The 19,256-nt window shown below is 42.1% G+C and overlaps 1 protein-coding gene across 1 annotated transcript in view; it reads left to right on the plus strand.

The window, feature by feature from the left end:
- LOC123729216 (glutamate receptor ionotropic, kainate 4) overlaps nucleotides 1–19,256 on the plus strand; it is a 494,511-nt gene that overhangs the window by 137,357 nt on the left and 337,898 nt on the right. Inside the window, exon 2 of the mRNA XM_045703471.1 lies at nucleotides 5,386–5,540. The gene's annotated coding sequence lies outside the window, so the exon portion shown is untranslated. The remainder of the gene's footprint in view (nucleotides 1–5,385; nucleotides 5,541–19,256) is intronic.

Consider the following 19,256-nt stretch of genomic DNA (forward strand, 5'->3'; position numbering starts at 1 on the left):
TATAATTCACTGTATCACAATTCCAGTGGGTCAGAAGTTTACATACACTAAATTGACTGTGCCTTTAAACAGCTTGGAAAATTCAAGAAAATGATGTCATGGCTTTTGAAGCTTCTGATAGGCTAATTGACATAATTTGCGTTAATTGGAGGTGTACCTGTGGATTTATTCCAAGGCCTACCTTCAAACTCACTGCCTCTTTGCTTGACATCATGGGAAAATCAAAATAAATCACCCAAGACCTCAGAAAAAAATATTGTAGACCTCCACAACTCTGGTTCATCTTTGGGAGCAATTTCCAAATGCCTGAAGGTACCACGTTCATCTGTAGAAACAATAGTACGCAAGTATAAACACCATGGGACCACGCAGCCATCATAACGCTCAGGAAGGAGACGCATTCTGTCTCCTAGAGATGCACCTACTTTGGGGCAAAATGTGCAAATCAATCCCAGAACAACAGCAAAGGACCTTGTGAAGATGCTGGAGGAAACAGGTACAAAAGTATCTATATCCACAGTAAAACAAGTCCTATATCGACATAACCTGAAAGGCCACTCAGTAAGGAAGAAGCCACTGCTCCAATACTGCCACAAAAAAGCCAGACTATGGTGTGCAACTACACATGGGGACAAAGATTGTACTTTTTGGAGAAATGTCCTCTGGTCTGATGTAACAAAAATAGAACTGTTTGGCCATAATGACCATCGTTATGTTTGGAGGAAAAAAGGGGAGGTTTGCAAGCAGCATCATGTTGTGGGGGTGCTTTGCTGCAGGAGGGACTGGTGCACCTCACAAAATAGATGGCATCATGAGGCAGGAAAATTTGGTGGATAAATTGAAGCAACATCTCAAGACATCAGTCAGGAAGTTAAAGCTTGGTCACAAATGGGTCTTCCAAATGGACAATGACCCCAAGCATACTTCCAGGGTTGTGGCAAAATGGCTTAAGGAAAACAAAGTCAAGGTATTGGAGTGGCCATCACAAAGCCCTGACCTCAATCCTATAGAACATTTGTGGGCAGAACTGAAAAAGCGTGTGCGTGCAAGGAGGCCTACAAACCTGACTCAGTTACACCAGCTCTGTCAGGAGGAATAGGCCAAAATTCACCTAACTTATTGTGGGAAGCTTATGGAAGGCTACCCGAAACGTTTGACACAAGTTAAACAATTTAAAGGCAATGCTACCAAATACTAATTGAGTGTATGTAAACTTCTGACCCACTGGGAATGTGATGAAAGAAATAAAAGCTGAAATAAATAATTCTCTACTATTATTCTGACATTTCACATTCTTAAAATAAAGTGGTGATACTAACTGACCTAAGACAGGGAACTTTTACTAAGATTAAATGTCAGGAATTGTGACAAACTGAGTTTAAATGTTTTTGGCTAAGGTGTATGTAAACCTCCAACTTCAACTGTTTATGTTTTGACCATGACAGTTCACAATCTATGGTAACACCAAGTAATTCGGTCTCAATTTGTTCAACAGCCACACCATTCATTAGCAGATTAAGCTTGAAGAGCACAGTAGTGTTTTCAGCATTCTGTACAACATCCCCACCATCAAGGACAGGGACAGGGACTGCGCAACACTGGAGAGGGCCCTTACCTACGGGATTCCAGGGACATCTAAGTGATGAGCAGGGGACTGGACAGTGAGGCAAAACGACTCGACGCACTGGAGTACATATTCAGACATCAAATGGCCTTGTATCCCAGTGCCTTTGCTTTCCCTGAGAGCTCTTCTCACTCCCCGTGACAGTGGTAAGTTGAGAGCGCACATTCTCCAAGTTCAAACTCATCAAAAACTAGCTGTGCTCTACCATGAATCAAGAGAGACTCAGTGGACACGCCACCATATCAATTGAACACGAGTTATCTGACAAAATCAACCTCGCAACAAGCATTGCAAGCATTTGCTGCCAGGAAGGCCAGGCGAGTCAACTTCGAATAAAAGGTAAGCGTTGATCATACACTCGCATTAATTCTATAACCGAGTAATTTGTAAGATTCCTCAATTATCTATCACGTGTGTACTTTGTATTTTTATTTATTTAATTGGACTACATCCCCCTCTATCTCCCCTCCCTCTATCTCTCTCTGTCTCAGATGATTTGATTTCAGTACCATGGACAGCCACCGAGAGAAAACGTCGCTGACTGCAATGCAGCAGCACAGCAGAGGACAGAGACCCCTCTAGGCAGAGGCTAAATAAATAAATGCTGAAACTGATGTTGGACAATCAAATTCGATATGTAAATAAACGAAATTCGTGAAGGCTGGGTAATTGACATACTGCTTATTTTACACTGCTCCAGCGAAACGAGGCCCGCCATGCATTTACGAAAGCACTTGTTTCCAAAGCTCAAAGGATCACTTTTTTTTTTACAGTTCTACAGGAATATGAAATGATATGTTAAGTATATAAAAGTGTTATTTTATTGTAATTTTAACAATTGTGGGGTCGTGCCATGTGTGATAACAGGTGGCATATTATTAGTAAGAAACATGTTTTCCTACTATAAGCAGTTGGCTGCATAGTGATTGCAACATTGTAACTCCGATGCAGGGGTTAAAGTAAAATTATCTTCTGCCTGGTAAGGGACCTCCTATATGGGCATAATCATAGAATAACATATAATTGTAGCCTATTTCTTCATATTCCAAAAAATAAGTGGTAAGCCTGCCTGTTTGACAGACACAATTATGTTATCCATAGATGTCCGTATAGCCAAATCCTCCAATACTATCGAATGCACTCCTCAAATGCCTCCGTGTCTGGGAAGGGCTTGGTGTGTTTGGTTAAAATCAGGGCTTGAATTGAGTGAGGGTATCACATACCCTTTGTTAAATAAAAGGGCAAAAATGATATCTCTTGTTTGCTTTATATTTTCAAACAAATACGTAAAAAGTGTTCAGATTATATAAAGCGTTCTATAACAATGCGTAACTCCGTGATGCCTTATGGTAGAAACGAGTTTTAAAATGCCCGCGAAAGACGTGACTTCGATGCTTATGGGGATAGATTGATTCCTCTCTGCCATTCTGAAGCTGAGCAGCAACCTATAATATTCGAGGAGATTAAAAAAAAGGACTTTGCTATTCTGTCCCTATTAATTGAGCTATTCACTTTCTGAAAAGATAAGATGTTTGTTTTAAACCCAGGCAGCTTTTAAGGAAGAACTACTGTTGTTGGGTTATACAACGGACAAGTAACCAGATGTGTTAAACATTGTGTTTAATTTGTAGTATAAATCTATTAATTGGGCTGATATGTTCTGTTCCTGAGAATTTTTGCTGAGAAAAACCTATAGTCGACCACCTGCTGTACATTGTTTAGCCGGGTAGGAGGCAGTTTTTTATTTCACCTTGGGCGGCAGAACGTCCAGGGCCGGCCCTGGCTACCATCCTGTACGTTTTTGCGCCAAATGTAATCACCCGATTCTAATAATTAGCTGGTTGCTAAACTTAATCTCGTTAGTTAAAATGGGGTTGAAGCGAAAACCTACATGAAATGTAGCTCTCCAGGAACAGGGATGGAGAGCCTTGGCTTAAACTATGTCATATTAATCAGTTTGACATGTTTCCTATAGTCCTACTGAAGGCATACTGTGCACGCTTTCCTTCTGATCATGCTTTGACGTTTCTAAAGGAATGGGGTAATCAGTAAACCAGGGAATGTAATTTCTCAGTGGAGTCCAGAGTTAATCAAGGATGCTTAAAGGAAGAAGTCACAGGTGTTGCTGTGTCGAGGTTACACAAGTAATCTTTTTTGCTGCCACAGTGCTAAGTGATTAGGTCCCTCTCTAAGGAATTTGAATAATGTCATCGCTATTTAAATGCAATGACGTTCAATTAATGCCTTCTTGTAAATTATATTTACTTTCTCATTTACCGTAAAATTAGTTTGCAATATTGTGGATTAGTTTTCTTCAAATCAAATCAAATTTTATTGGTCACATACACATGGTTAGCAGATGTTAATGCGAGTGTTCCGACCGTGCAGTAATATCTAACCAGTAACCTAACAGTTTCACAACAACTACCTTATACACACAAGTGTAAAGGAATGTATAAGAATATGTACATATAAATATATGGATGAGCGATGGCCGAACAGCATAGGCAAGATGCAGTAGATGGTATAGAGTACAGTATATACATTTGAGATGAGTAATGTAGGGTATGTAAACATTATATAAAGTGGCATTGTTTGAAGTGAATAGTGATACATTTTTTACATACAATTTTTTATTATTAAAGTGGCTAGAGATTTGAGTCAGTATGTTGACAGCAGCCACTCAATGTTAGTGATGGCTGTTTAACAGTCTGATGGCCTTGAGATAGAAGTTGTTTTTCAGTCTCTCGGTACCCGCTCTGATGCCCTGTACTGACCTCACCTTCTGGATGATAGCGGGGTGAACAGGCAGTGGCTCAGGTGGTTGTTGTCCTTGATGATCTTTTTGGCCTTCATGTGACATCGGTTGGTGTAGGTGTCTTGGAGGGCAGGTAGTTTAGAATGATAGTTTAGTTAGTTTGGGGAATAATAATTTAGGGTAGTTTAGTTTAGAATGAATATGAGTTTCAAAGTTATCCAGGAAATGCACAGAGGCTAGTGCTGAGCAGTTAACCAAAATGTTGTTTCTGATGTCGGTTCAATTACTTTAATTCCATTTAGTACATTTTTTTTTGTGAACTCAATAAATAATTTCTCTAGAGAGAAATCCTATCAAGCATGAGAGACATCAAATCAAGAACGGAGTGTGGGACGTTGTAGTTTTCAATGAGCAAATATTCTACCTACTGTATATCCATAAAAAAAACGATGCCAGCTGATTCTTGATTTCGACTGGCTGAGAAAAGCTGCCTGCCTGCCTGTCTGTCTCGTCCCGACTCCCGACACGTTCATTACTATGGGACAGCTGGAGATCGAATTTGAGTATTGAAACAATGTTGCAAATGTCGGAGAGATAGACAGCAATGTTTATACAAATCTCCAGTGTTGAAAACTAAACGTTAGTCTAAAAGAAATGTGAGATAATGTCTAGATGCTTTTTGTAGTGAAGATCAAGTTTATAAATTGCCTGGCTGGACTGATGAGACAGTGGATTGGCTTTCAGATGGAATAGAGTAAATAGGCATTTTAATGTCATATATTTAGCCGGTGGTAACTTGTGGAAAAGACACCGGCTGAAATGCGTTTTTAACCAATCAGCATTCAGGATTAGACCCAGCCGTTGTATATTATGAGGACATTACATTATGAGGACATTATGAGGACATACAGTTAATATTGTGACATGGAGGACTACCGCTTCCAAAGTGATGTTTAGTCAGAACCAGACTGTTTATCCCTGGGTTGTCCCCTGTGTCTTGCAGCGTGTCAGCAGCAGTGAGACCCAGCAGAGTGGTGAGGGTGGTGTTTGAGATGCGGAGAGCCGTATAGGAGCTAAGTGGGCACCTCACCTTAACGCCATCTGCTTCCTGTGCCGCTTCAAGATGGATTAGAGCCTTTACGCCTCCAGAGATCAAAGGTACGTGATGTCTCGTAATCAGCCGCTACTCACCTGCTCTCCTCGATAAGGCTTAGCCCAGGAGTGGAGGAGTGTAGAGGAGCAACAGAGGGAGTGTCAAGTCCCACTGTTGTTTGTCTAGTGTAGTACAGTGGGCTACATCATGGCTGGCCATTACTCCACATGGAATATAATGCATTTCAAAAGTATTCAGACCCCTTCAGTTTTTCAACTTTGTTACGTTACAGCCTTATTCTAAAATGGATGAAATAAAAAATGTTCTTCATCAATCTAGGCACAATGCCCAATAATGACAAAGCAAAAACAAGTTTTTAGAAGAAGATTAAAAGATAAAAACTAAAAAAATGTATTTACATAAGCATTCAGACCTTTTGCTATGAGACTCAAAATTGAGCTCAGGTGCATCCTGTTTCCATAGATCATCCTTGAGATGTTTCTACAACTTCATTGGAATCCACCTGTGGTAAATTCAATTGATTGGACATGATTTGGAAAGGCACACACCTCTGTATATAAGATCCCACAGTTGACATTGCATGTCAGAGAGAAAACCAAGCCATGAGGTCAAAGGAATTGTCTGTAGACCTCCGAGACAGGATTGTGTCGAGGCACAGATCTGGGGAAGCGTACTAAAAAAGGTCTGCAGGGTTGAAGGCCCCCAAGAACACAGTGGCTTCCTTCATTCTTAAATGGAAGAAGTTTGTAACCACCAAGATTCTTCCTAGAGCTGGCCGCCTGGCCAAACTGAGCAATCGGGGGAGAAGTGCCTTGGTCAGGGAGGTGACCAAGAACCCGATGGTCACTCTGACAGAGCTCTAGAGTTGGGAGAACCTTCCAGAATGAACAACCATCTTTGCGGCACTCCACCAATCAGGCCTTTATGGTAGAGTGGCCAGACAGAAACCCCTCCTCAGTAAAAGGAACATGACAGCCTGCTTGGAGTTTGCCAAAAGGCACCTAAAGGACTCTGACCATGAGAAACAAGATTCTCTGGTCTGATGAAACCAAGATTGAACTCTTTGGCCTGAATGCCAAGCTTCACATCTGGAGGAAACCTGGCACCATCCCTACAGTGAAGCATAGTGGTGGGAGCATCATTCTGTGGGGATGTTTTTCAGCGGTAGGGACTGGGAGACCAGTCAGGATCAAGGGAAAGATGAAAGGAGCAAAGTACAGAGAGATCTTTGATAAAAACCTGCTCCAGAGTGCTTAGGACCTCAGATTGGGGTGAAGGTTCACCTTCCAACAAGACAACGACCCTAAGCACACACCCAAGACAATGCAGGAGTGGCTTCGGGACAAGTCTCTGAATGTCCTTGAGTGGCCCAGCCAGAGCCCAGACTTCAACCCAATCGAACATCTCTGGAGTGACCTGAAAATAGCTGTGCAGCGATGCTCCCCATCCTACCTGACAGAGATTGAGAGGATTGGCAAAGAAGAATGGGAGAAATTCCCCAAATTACAGATGTGCCAAATTTGTAGCGTCATACCCAAGAAGATTCAAGGCTTTAATCGCTACCAAAGGTGCTTCAACAAAGTACTGAGTAAAGGGTCAGAATACTTTTTTATGAGGTATTGTGTGTAGATTGATGAGGGGGAAAAAAACTATTAAATCCATTTTAGAATAAGGCTGTAACGTCACAAAATGTGGAAAAAGTCAAGGGGTCTGAATACTTTCCCTGAATGCACTGTATGTATGATTGCGCCAGAGGGGGCTGAGAGAAAGAGCCAGGCTGCTTTTGATGCAGTAAATTGTGCTGCAGACATTACATTTTTCAAGGATGGGGAATTAAGAAAGATCGGACTGCAGAGAGGACCTTACCTGGTCACAGGAAACTCTTTGAAGATGTTTTAGGAAGAAGGAGCTCTCTTGTTTATGTGAGACTTGCAAGCAAGCTGCATGGGAGGGATGGGAGGACTAATATACTGTTGCACCACCTCTAAAGTGCCTGAGGGAAGGAAATTATTTGTTTTTAGTGTAGCACAGTTTTTACAGAGTTTAAACATGGGTGAGATGCACTGTACCATCAGTATGCGCTAGAGATGCACTCCCTCTTGACTTTTCTTACTTTATTTGTTTCTGTCAGGAATCTTCCTGCTTGTGTTTGTTGTTTTAGCACGGTGCCAAAACAAGCCATTACTCTTTTCCCAGTGCCGCGCCGACTTAAAACCAAACTGTGCTGCCTCGCATATCTTATTTGCACATTCTCCTTTTCAGCAGGGTTCCAGCCACTGAGGGCGACAGGTAGCCTAGCGGTTAAAAGGGTTGGGCCAGTAACCGAAAGGTCGCTGGTATGAATCCCTGAGTCGACAAGGTGAAAAATCTGTCAATCTGCCCTTGAGCAAGGCACTTAACTCTAGTTGCTCTGGATAAGAGCGTCTGCTAAATGGGTCAAATGTCAATGTAACCAGCTCAGTACAGCTTGGCTCGGTTTGGCTCAGTAGTGTGAAAAGCCCTTTTGAATCTGAAGAGACAGATCCAATATTGCCTCTGAAGTATTTTTTTGAGAAAAGGGACTTTGTCCAAAATCACATACAGTACGTATCTGAGTGTAGCAGGAGATCAGGATTTTATGCCAAGCCATTTTTTATTCACAGGAGAATAATACGACGTAGCCGGCGGATCATACAGAGGCGCTCTCCAATATCTACCTGCTGTTCTGGGCCAGGGAAAAAACAGCCACATTCAAAGGAAGCTTAGATTGACACAAAGAGGATCTGAATTTCCCCATACCTGCAGATACTGTATCTTCCAGATGGCAAACAATGGTTATGTAGAGTCGATCACACTGAAAGGTGTTACTGTAATTTCCGGACTATTAAGCGCACCTGAATATAAGCCGCACCCACTGAATTTAAAAAAAAGTCTTATTTTGAACATAAATAAGCCGCACATGTCTATAAGCCGCAGGTGCCTACCGGTACATTGAAACATATGAACTTTACACAGGCTTTAACGAAACATGGCTTGTAACATAAATAAATAGGCTTTAACGAAACATGGCTTGTAACAAAAATAAATAGGCTTTAACGAAACACAGCTTGTAACAAAAAATAAAAAATTAGCAGTAAGCTTTAGTTGTCTTTTTGCACTGAGTCAATTCCTCACGCTGCTGTTTCCAACGTCTTATCATCGACTCATTAAGACCAAGCTCCCGTGCAGCAGCTCTATTTCCTTTTCCAACAGCCAGATCAATCGCCTTCAACTTGAAAGCTGCATCATATGCATTTCTCTGTGTCTTTGCCATGATGAGGGTGACAAAATGACTACCGTAATCAGAATGATGGGAAGTTTGAGAGCGCTCAATTTAATCTAAACAGTAAACAAAAAAGTTGTTTGACCTTAACCCGTTCGGCAATTTCATTGGTCTAATGAAAGCTTCATGCCGACAAAAAAGCGGGAAAAATCCATATATTAGCCGCGTCATTGTTTAAGCCGCGAGGTTCAAAGCCTGGGAAAAAAGTTGCGGCTTATAGTCCGGAATTTACGGTAAGTCTTTTAGAGCTGGCTTCCTCACCTGTGAACTTTTCACTCAGCATGCATTGTCTGGTATATTTTGTGTTTTTATGTACTTTTTCCTCATACATGCAGACGCACACACAAACGTACACACAGACAGAAGCATGTACACACACACACACACACACACACACACACACACACACACACACACACACACACACACACACACACACACACATCTTCAACGTTTTTTATGGAACAAACTGTTTACTGTATTTGTGGATGAAATTTCAATACGAATGAATGTGCTGCATAACATGCTTTTCATATGTTTTAAGTAGCCCCAGTCCTCCCACAGACTGCATTGGTATGGTCTGAATACAAATATAAGAATACACAGTCTGCTCAGAAAGCATGGCATCCCTCTGAGGTACTGGCCCTGTGAAATTCACTGGGAACCGAATTTTACTTAGCTGACTTTGGCCCAGATATATTTCAATTTCATAGCATATGCATTCTTGCATGAGGTGCACTTATATCACTCTGCTGCAGATACTGCAAAATATCCCTCCAGTGTACATAAACCTCCACTTTTATACCGGATCCTAAATCACCAGAGTGTTTTTTAATTTTTTACTCAAGCTAGTTTATCATCTTCATTAAAATGGCCATACTTCATATTGTTTACCATTTAACAGCTCTCAGTGATGCTCCAATAACCAAACAGCATTGTGGTGCCACATCCGCCATCCGTTCCTGTGTGAGCCGTGCAGCAAACAGAGCCGGGTAGAGTTGAATCTCTCCAGCAGTGTGTGTTCACTGAACTCATCAGGTCCAGTCTGCCGCTGAGGTCTCCTGCCTTTATCCATGCACCTGAGAGCTGGAGATAAGCCACACTGATTTTTGTCTGCTGCTATGTAACAGATTGCATTGTGAGACGGGCATCAAGGACCCAGGAATCACTGGAGGGAAGTCTGGGCTGGCCAGAAGGAGCGCTGTGCGTGTTGAGAGAGAGAAACTTTTTACCTCAGAGTACCATTTGAATGAGAAACAGCTGACGTGTGCGTGGGCATAAGTGTGTGTGGTGTCCCCCCAGAATGGCTGCATGGTCATCATTCCAGTTGGGCCCCATGTAGAGGCTTGGATTAATGCATAAGGTCATTGACTTGTGAGTAAGGCTGTGTAATCAGCAGCTTTTACCGCTGCTATAAACCCTTTTCCACAGTTCTTTGGGTCACGGAGTGTGCAAGTTCTCTCACTTCATCAAGAGAGTGAGTGGGAAAGGTCACAGCGGAGAGGGTCAAGGAGACTGAGTGTGTCACTGATTCGCTTCCACCCAGCATGCGATTTCCCTAAATGTTACTGTCAATTTTCTTATCAGGCAAAAATCATATTTTCTGACAGATGCTCGGCTTGTGCCACATAACATGGCTTCTGATCCAGATTGTGCATCTGTGTGCCATTCAGGGCTGTACTGATAGTTTTCTGTTGTCCTTCCCGGCGCTTGTCCTATTGCCCATTGAAATTCAGTTTGTTTCACTTATGTTTGATCAGTGTTGTTTAAATAGCTGTCTCAATATTTGTGGGCCCAATTGTGAAGATGCCTGGTTGTTTAGCTTCATCAGTGGGAATCGTGTTTCTTTTTCCCCCCATGTAGTAGACGGGTCGTCCCACACTGTGACAAGTCTAGCGGAAAATGAAATTAGGAGAGGAGTAGCAGTTTGATTTAGGATTCCCAGCTAGCCAAGTTCTGCCTGTGTTGTACATTAAATATACAGTACAGGCTAGTACAGGGTGAAGTGAAAGGGATTGTTATGCGATAACCGTACATGCGTACACTGAAATGTGCGAGTCATCAAGGTTTACGAACTCAAGGGATGTTGACCTTGAGTAATCCGTTAGAGATCCACTTAAATGATATGACCTGTGTTACTGTTGTGCTGTTGCGGTCTCTCATGTATACACAATGTAATGCACAAGCGTACACCCTCTGCAATGTGAATGTGAAGTAAACAAAACTGCCCAGAACTGGAGATGCACTGTTGAGGTCCTTTGCTTCACTAGGAGCTAAAGGTGAAAAACTAAGTCAAACCATGTGAATGACATCGCTTGAAGTTGTTGAAAGCAGTCAAACAGGTAGGCATGTTGCAGGCTGTTTGATTCTGGAAAAGGTAGATAAAAGAACACATTGAAGCCTTGAACAAGCTCTGTCTCCATATGAGCGTTACAGGTCTCTCATTACACAAGACATCCTTTGGACCTGGCCATGATATATTCCTTGATGGCAGGAAGTGAGATTGTTATGCTCTGTAAAGCCTAGAGTAATGGAAGCTGTTTTTAGCATTACAAATCGAGGACATATCGAGGACCTATCAGCACTTACAACTACCCAATTGGCAATTACAACCAATAAACTGGTTCTACAATGTAAAAGGCAATTTCCACATCCATTGTTTTAATGATTATTAGCCTATTGATATTCCATCACCATTCATACATGGAAAAATAATGTTATCTTATTCAACTCCAAAGCGTGGGCCACATAGCCTATTTCTAGGGTCACCGGGGCATGCACGCTCCTCTTACACACAAGAAGTAGGATAAACATTAGATGGATGGTGCTTTCAAGACAATGCAGCACTCCATCACTCTCTTTCTTGGTCAAATAGCCCTTACACAGACAGCTTGGAGGTGTGTTTTGGGTCATTGTCCTGTTGAAAAACAAATGCTAGTCCCACTAAACACAAACCAGATGGGATGGCGTATCGCTGCAGAATGCTGTGGTAGCCATGCTGGTTAAGTGTGGCTTGAATTCTAAATAAATCACGACAGTGTCACCAGCAAAGCACCCCCACACCATCACACCTCTTCCTCCATGCTTCATGGTGGAAATCACACATGCAGAGATCATCCATTCACCTACTCTGCGTCTCACAAAGACATGGCAGTTGGAACCCAAAATCTCAAATTTGGACTCATCAGACCGAAGGATAGATTTCAACCGGTCTAATGTCCATTGCTCGTGTTTCTTGGCCCAAGCAAGTCTCTTCTCATTATAGGTGTCCTTTAGTAGTGGTTTCTTTGCAGCATTTCGAACATGAAGGCCTGATTCACACAGTCTCCTCTGAACAGTTGATGTTGAGATGTGTCTTTTACTTGAACTCTGTGAGGTGCAGTTAATTGCCGATTTCTGAGGCTGGTAACTAATGAACATCCTCTGCATCAGAGGTATCTCTGGTTCTTCCTTTCCTGTGGCGGTCCTTATGAGAGCCAGTTTCATCATAGCGCTTGATGGTTTTTGCGACAGCACTTGAAGAAACTTTCAAAGTTCTTGACATTTTACGGATTGACTAACCTTCATGTCTTAAAGTAATGATGGACTGTCATTTCTCTTTGCTTATTTGAGCTGTTCTTAACATAATATGGACTTGATCTTTTACCAAATAGGGCTATCTTCTGTGTACCAACTCTACCTTGTCACAACACAACTGATTGGCTCAAACGCAAATTAACTTCTAACAAGGCACACCTGTTAATTGAAATGCATTCCAGGTGACTACATCATGAAGTTGGTTGAGAGAATACCAAAAGTGTGCAAAGCTGTCATCAAGGCAAAGGTGGCTACTTTGAAGAATCTCAAATATAAAATATATTTTGATTTGTTTAACACTTTTTGGGTTACTACATGTACATTATTTCATAGTTTTTGTCACGTCGGACTTGGACTGGCTGATAGGTGGAATCAAGTGCAGGAGACAGAGGTGCTGGAGGTGAGTGTCTTTTAATAATCCTTACTCACACACGCCGAAAAGCACAGGGCGCTATACACAGTTCCAGTATTTGTTAACTGCGCCCGTACAGCACAAAATATAATTCCTAAGGCAAGGAGCGCAGCCCGGTAAATCCTTCTACAAAACAACTGTCGATCACGCAACGTGGACAATAAACAATCCCGCACAAAATCCCAACTGAAAACACACATTAAATAAGTCCCCACTAATGACATACACAAAACAGGTGCGGAACAGAAAGACAAAACTAAACGACACAGAAACAACGATCGGTGGCAGCTAATAGGCCGGCGACGCCGAGCGCCACCCGACCGAGGAGGGGCGCCACTTTCGTTAGATCCTGTGACAGTTTTGATGTCTTCACTATTAATCTACAATTTAGAAAATAGTAAAAATAAAGAAAAACCCTGGAATGAGTAGGTGTGTTCAAACTATTGACTGGTACTGTAAATAAACAGAACTTCTACCTCATGATTCTTGCAAACATTCATGTCCACCATAAACATCGCACCCACTCAGAGGGTAAGAAATGGTAAATGAAAATGTATCGTGTCATACATGAAACAGAAATGTCTAAGTGTTGCATTAAACGGTATGGGGATGGAATGATGAAACAGTAGCAATTATTGTAGGAGTAGATAGATTTGCCGCACTGTCTATAGAGTTTGGAGAGCACAAGTGGAGAGACGTGCTTATGTTTGCTCTTTGCAACAGCAGGCTAATTTATTAATTTTAACAACAAATTCCAAATGCAAGCTTCATAAGTAAATGATCAATTTCAACCAATTTTTACATACCAAAAGACCAGTAGGCCTATGCTAGTAATTGTTGCTTGATGCCCAATTGCTGGTGAGCATGTAAAGTAAACAATTCATATTGGTTCCACTGGATATCATAAGGTGAATGCACCAATTTGTAAGTCGCTCTGGATAAGAGCGTCTGCTAAATGACGTAAATGTAATATTCTTGATCACCAAACCATTTTTGGAGCTGCATATTTATTTCCGACAATCCTCTCACCCTACGAATTGGTGTTTGCGCTGCAAACAATCCTATCACTGTACAGAACCTGACCTTTGTTGATTGACAGTTTGCTGGTCCAATCAGAAGGGAGAGTGTGCGTTTCACTAGCCAATCTGTTGCACATTCTTTTGCAAGGGGGGGTGCTGCGCCTACTGTCTCGAGCTGTGTGGAGAGTAATCCACAGAGACTCTGGACCACAAAATGAGTGACAAAACTTGGCCAGATAATTTTATGTCATCAGTCTCAAGTCAACATTTTGTCCATAAGTCTTAAGTCATAAAATTTGTGACTCAAGTCAAACACGAATCCAAATCACGTGACTCGAGTTCACAACTTTTCTCTGCCATTTTATATTTATGAACCCGTACTGGAATTCCATCTGTTTCATTGAGGCTGTAAATACAAAACATGTACTATTGCCTATTCTCCAACATATCCAACATATGTCTCGGCCTCATGTTTAAAAAAATGTATCTAGTGCCATGTGCTTCATCTCTGCAGATCTGCTTGTTGCTGACTGTAAATTAGACTTCCGGCAACTTGTGTTTATGTTTGCTTAGAGAGTGAGAACGAGAGAGATCTCTTAAATGAACCGTCTCGAGATGCATAAAGAGAGAAGAGATGGGATGGGGTAGGGAGAAAAACAAAGACAGATAGAGGGAAATGGAGGGGGCCCAGGCTACAGTAACATCTGGCTCCAGTGGAGTGTGGTGAAGGGTGGTATTGCTAGAGCTTGGTAAACACCATTTAGGATGGAGGAGTGGGGACCATCAGTAAAAAGACTGTTGCTCCTGCCAAAGTCTTCTTGCCTGATTGATCGAACCACTTTGTTCTATATTTCTATTATTGCAGTTTTATGAGATGTGGGCTGTGGAGGGTGTGAAGGAGAGGAGGGCAAGGGGTTTTTAGTGCCCATATCTATGCATTGTCTTTTGCTGTGCAACATTTAAGTAAGCAAGCAGTTCTCAGATAGCAAAATTATTATGGCCAAAATCCAGCCCACATATACCAGGTGATGTGACCAGATCTGACCCACAGTCATCTGCTATTTGTGTTGTAGCCTAGCTACCAGTCAGAGTCTTACAATAGCACAGCAATGTTTCATATAGGTCTACATTGTGACATTTTACACAGCTCACTACATTTTCTTTCTCCATTGTACCTTTTAAGCCTGCACCGAGGCATGAACATTTCTCCCACTGGCAGACAGTGCATTGTGGAGCTGTGGAATGGGTGAAGATGAGACAATTTGCTCTGAATAACCCTGTGCATGGGCCCAACACTGAGTGACAGTTCCTTATCACTGCTACTGCCGGCTGATCAAAGTTGAAACAGGGTCAGGCTGAATTTAAGAGCAGCTAATTAAATGTCCGGGTTACACGCAAAGTGGTGCTTCATTTATCTTCTCATGCAGAGTCGGATGGAGATACGGAGCACGGAATAAAAGGAGGTCTGAGTATTACTTCCAAGTTCAACAGCATCAGATAGCAAGAACATTCAACTGGCTTCATGTTTTTTCCCCATCTCCCTCATCTTGTTTTTTTAAATCATTGTTCTGGGGGGCTCTAATAGGAGCTAAATCTAGACTATTCCCATGTTTCTGTCCATCTGCTATTCCTGTGAGCTGTGTCAAGGCCTTTTCCAAATGTCCATTTTCACAGGCTGCTTGAGAGGAGCGGGCGGTGATGGGAAGGCAGCAGTGGGGTGTGAAAAAGGTCACCGTTACTAGATCTGCCTGGCTGTACCCTCGGCTATAGTACTCTCCACTGGGGGAAAGCCGTTTTACACCCAGTGACACTTCCCAAAACAAGCACATGCTATTGACTATACTGTACATGATGAATGATGGATGCTGAGCCATGACAACAAAAAAATGTGCCTTGAGGTCTCATCTCCATTGTCATCTGCTGTGCTTGCAGAACAAGACAACCCCCACTGTTGAAAACACAATGAGTCCAGAACTTGAGATGTGCATGAGCTCCGTACGTAAATCCACCAATGGGTAGTTCATCATTTCTGGGAACGTTCTTCAACCCCAATTGAATGTTTTTGATATGTCAAAATTGCTAAAACCTTCGAATCTTTGTGATTGGGGTCGCATAATATAGAATTGTACATCAGGGTAGATGGAGAACATTGTCCAGATTGACACCGCGGGTAAATTTGCCTATTGAAATGCAGCCATGTTTCAGCCATGGTAGATGATTACCTCAGAGAGAAAAGGCTTAGATTGATGAAGGCAATCTCCATGGCCCAGAGAAGAAGCATCAGCATCCGGCCTTGCTGCTTAGACAGAGACAAGTCATTCCCTCTTAACCCGAATGACCCATGACATTCTCACGAAAACCATTCCATGCTTCCCCCTCTTTTAGTGACAGCAAAAATCGATGCAGATGCTCTTCAACTTAAAATCTCAACCTATTGACCCAAAGCGTAGGTGCACGTCAATTACCCTGTTAACCTGGCAGATATCAACCAGTCTCTCATCTCCATTGCCTAAGACCCTGTTTAAAACATATCAAGGGAGCCTATTATCTGGAATTCTGGGAATATAGATTGTTGATAAGATGCTCGGCACGTTTTGGTATTTCTTCTGAACTTAATATGCTGATAACTTAATAACAAGCATAGCGAGGGGAGTTTGGAAGCAGCAAGCCTGATCATGGAATGACTCATTTTCTTTGTGTGGCCCACCTTAAAGTGTAATTACTCACCGGTGGCCTGTGAGAAGCATTCATCTGGGCTGGGTTGGTCACCTCCTGGCTTCGCCATGTTCCTGAGAGGGGTGGATCTGGGGAGCTGAGCAACAGCAAGTGTAATATCTCAAACCGGACATCCATGAAGTCTGGAGATGAAAGTAATATTTCTCCTCCACACAGCCACAGAATAAGGCACCACGAATGTGTTTATTGGGGGCCCTGATGTTACTGCCCTCCTTGCCTTGGACGGTCGGTCGGTCCACTTAGCATGCGTCTCCAGCCCCACACTATTAGTTTTCAGAAACAGACCTCCAAAAAAAGGCTGCTCTGAGGGTAGTCTCTGCTCAGGGTTTGATGTATTGCCTTCCATAAAGAACTTTCTGGCGCTCATTGTTTTTGTTTTGCGTTTTAAGCAGACTATTAGGCCTTTCATCTCTCAATGCTCAGCCTACAGCAGCCACCTTATCTTTTAGTAGCTAATGAGTAGTGCCTAGCCCCCTTCGTTTGGATTGTGAAAGTGAATATATCAACTCCAATCTTTTTTCTGTATCGGCATAAATCAACATGGTAAGAAACCTTGAAATGGTTCTTATCTGCATTGGACCCTGCATTGGATAGTTTATAAGAGACCAAGATACAGTGATACGGCAGCCTTCCTATGACCTCAACTGTATCATCCTTTGTGATCATTTAGAATAAGGACGTTAACAGCACACTAGCTACTAAAACAACATTGTACATTCACCATTTACGTTTCAGCAATACGGTATTACAAAGAGTTTGGGTTCAGAGTGAATTAATAAACGTACACGCTCTTTGAGGATGCCCAATTTGCCAGCTGCCGCTGGTGATATGTTGTCCCTCACTGCACTCCGTACCAAGAGTGATCACTTCTCTATGACTTCTGTAGAGGTTTTTGCTTGCATCTTCAAATTGAATAAGTCAATCGAATAGGCTGTGTGGTGACACCACAATCAGATCAGAGCACTGGCACCATGCTCTGCAAATAGGGAATCTAACATTGTTTTGTGTGGAATTGTTCTGGGGGCCCAGGTAATGCATCTCTAAAGGGACCTCTCCATTGTCTTAAATGTGAGCCCTGCCAGACAACGTGGCCGCCGTGTCCTTGAGCATGAAGTATCTCAAATCGAGAAAAAATGCAAAAAAACCATTGGATCTTTTTGATTCATTTAGCATTTGCAATCCTTTTTTTGTTGTTTCGATTTTTAGATCACTCGCTCTCGGAACTCTGAGAGAAAGAGTACCAGTTTGGACACACCTACTCATTCAGGGGTTTTTCTTTATTTTTACTATTTTCTACAATATAGAATAATAGTGAAGACATCAACACTGAAATAACACATATGGAATCATGTAGTAACCAAAAAAAGTATTTTAGATTTTAGATTCTTCAAAGTAGCCACCCTTTGCCTTGATGACAGCTTTGCACACTCTTGGTATTCTCTCAACCACCTTCACCTGGAGTGCTTTTCCTACAATCGTGAAGGAATTCCCACATATGCTGAGCACTTGTTGCCAGCTTTTCCTTCACTCTGTGGTCCAATTCATCCCAAACCATCTCAGTTGGGATGAGGTCGGGTGATTGTGGAGGCCAGGTCATCTGATGCAGCACTCCATCACTCTTAGTGAAATAGCCCTTACACAGCCTGGAGGTGTGTTGGGTCATTGTCCTGTTGAAAAACTATATGGAATGGCATATCGCTGCAGAATGCTGTGGTAGCCATGCTGGTTAAGTGTCCCTTGAATTCTAAATAAATCACAGACAGTGTCAGCAGGAAAGCACCATCACACCTCTTCCTCCATGCTTCACGTTGGGAACCACACATGCAGAGATCATCCGTTCACCTACTCTGCGTCTCACAAAGACAAGGCGGTTGTAACCAAAAATCTCAAATTTGGACTCATCAGACCAAAGGACAGATTTCCACTGGTCTAATGTCCATTGCTCGTGTTTCTTGGCCCATCAGAGGTAACTCTGGGTCTTCCTTTCCTGTGGTGGTCCTCATGAGAGCCAGTATAGGGCTATTTTCTGTATACCACCCCTGCCTTGTCAGAACACAACTGATTTGCTCAAACGCATCAAGGAAAGAAATTACACAAATGAATTTTTAACAAGGCACACCTGTTAATTGAAATGCATTCCAGGTGACTACCTCATTAAGCTGGTTGAGAGAATGGCAAGTGTGTGCAAAGCTGTCATGAAGAATCTCAAATATAACATTTGTTTAACACTTTTTTGGTTACTACATGATTCCATATGTATTATTTCATAGTTTTAATGTCTTCACTATTATTCTACAATGTAGAAAATAGTAAAAATAAATAAAAACCCTTGAATGAGTAGGTGTGTCCAAACCTTTGGTACTGTACATTAATAGTTTCTACCCCTCTGTGGATGTGTGACTAGCCCTAAAATGATTAATTCAAAAATATTCAAACTTGGCCTGCATGTTTAAAATTAGTTGTCTTCGACATTAGCATTTGCTTGAGAGGGTTACAATTTATTTCGCCTTCTGTCAAATAACTATTTAAGATCTATTTCGGTTTGAGAATTTATCTGTGACTTGGATCACAATTGTGATACATATCTTGAAATTGAAGGAAGTACCATTTTATTTATTTATTTTGCCAGAATGCCGTCATCACTCATCCCCAGTTGATGGAAATAACCATCTCTGTTTCTGACTCGCTTTTGACCTTCAGACCGTGACAGAGAGCG

This window comes from Salmo salar, chromosome ssa20, assembly GCF_905237065.1.
Source record: "Salmo salar chromosome ssa20, Ssal_v3.1, whole genome shotgun sequence".
NCBI classification, from domain to species: Eukaryota; Metazoa; Chordata; class Actinopteri; order Salmoniformes; family Salmonidae; genus Salmo; species Salmo salar.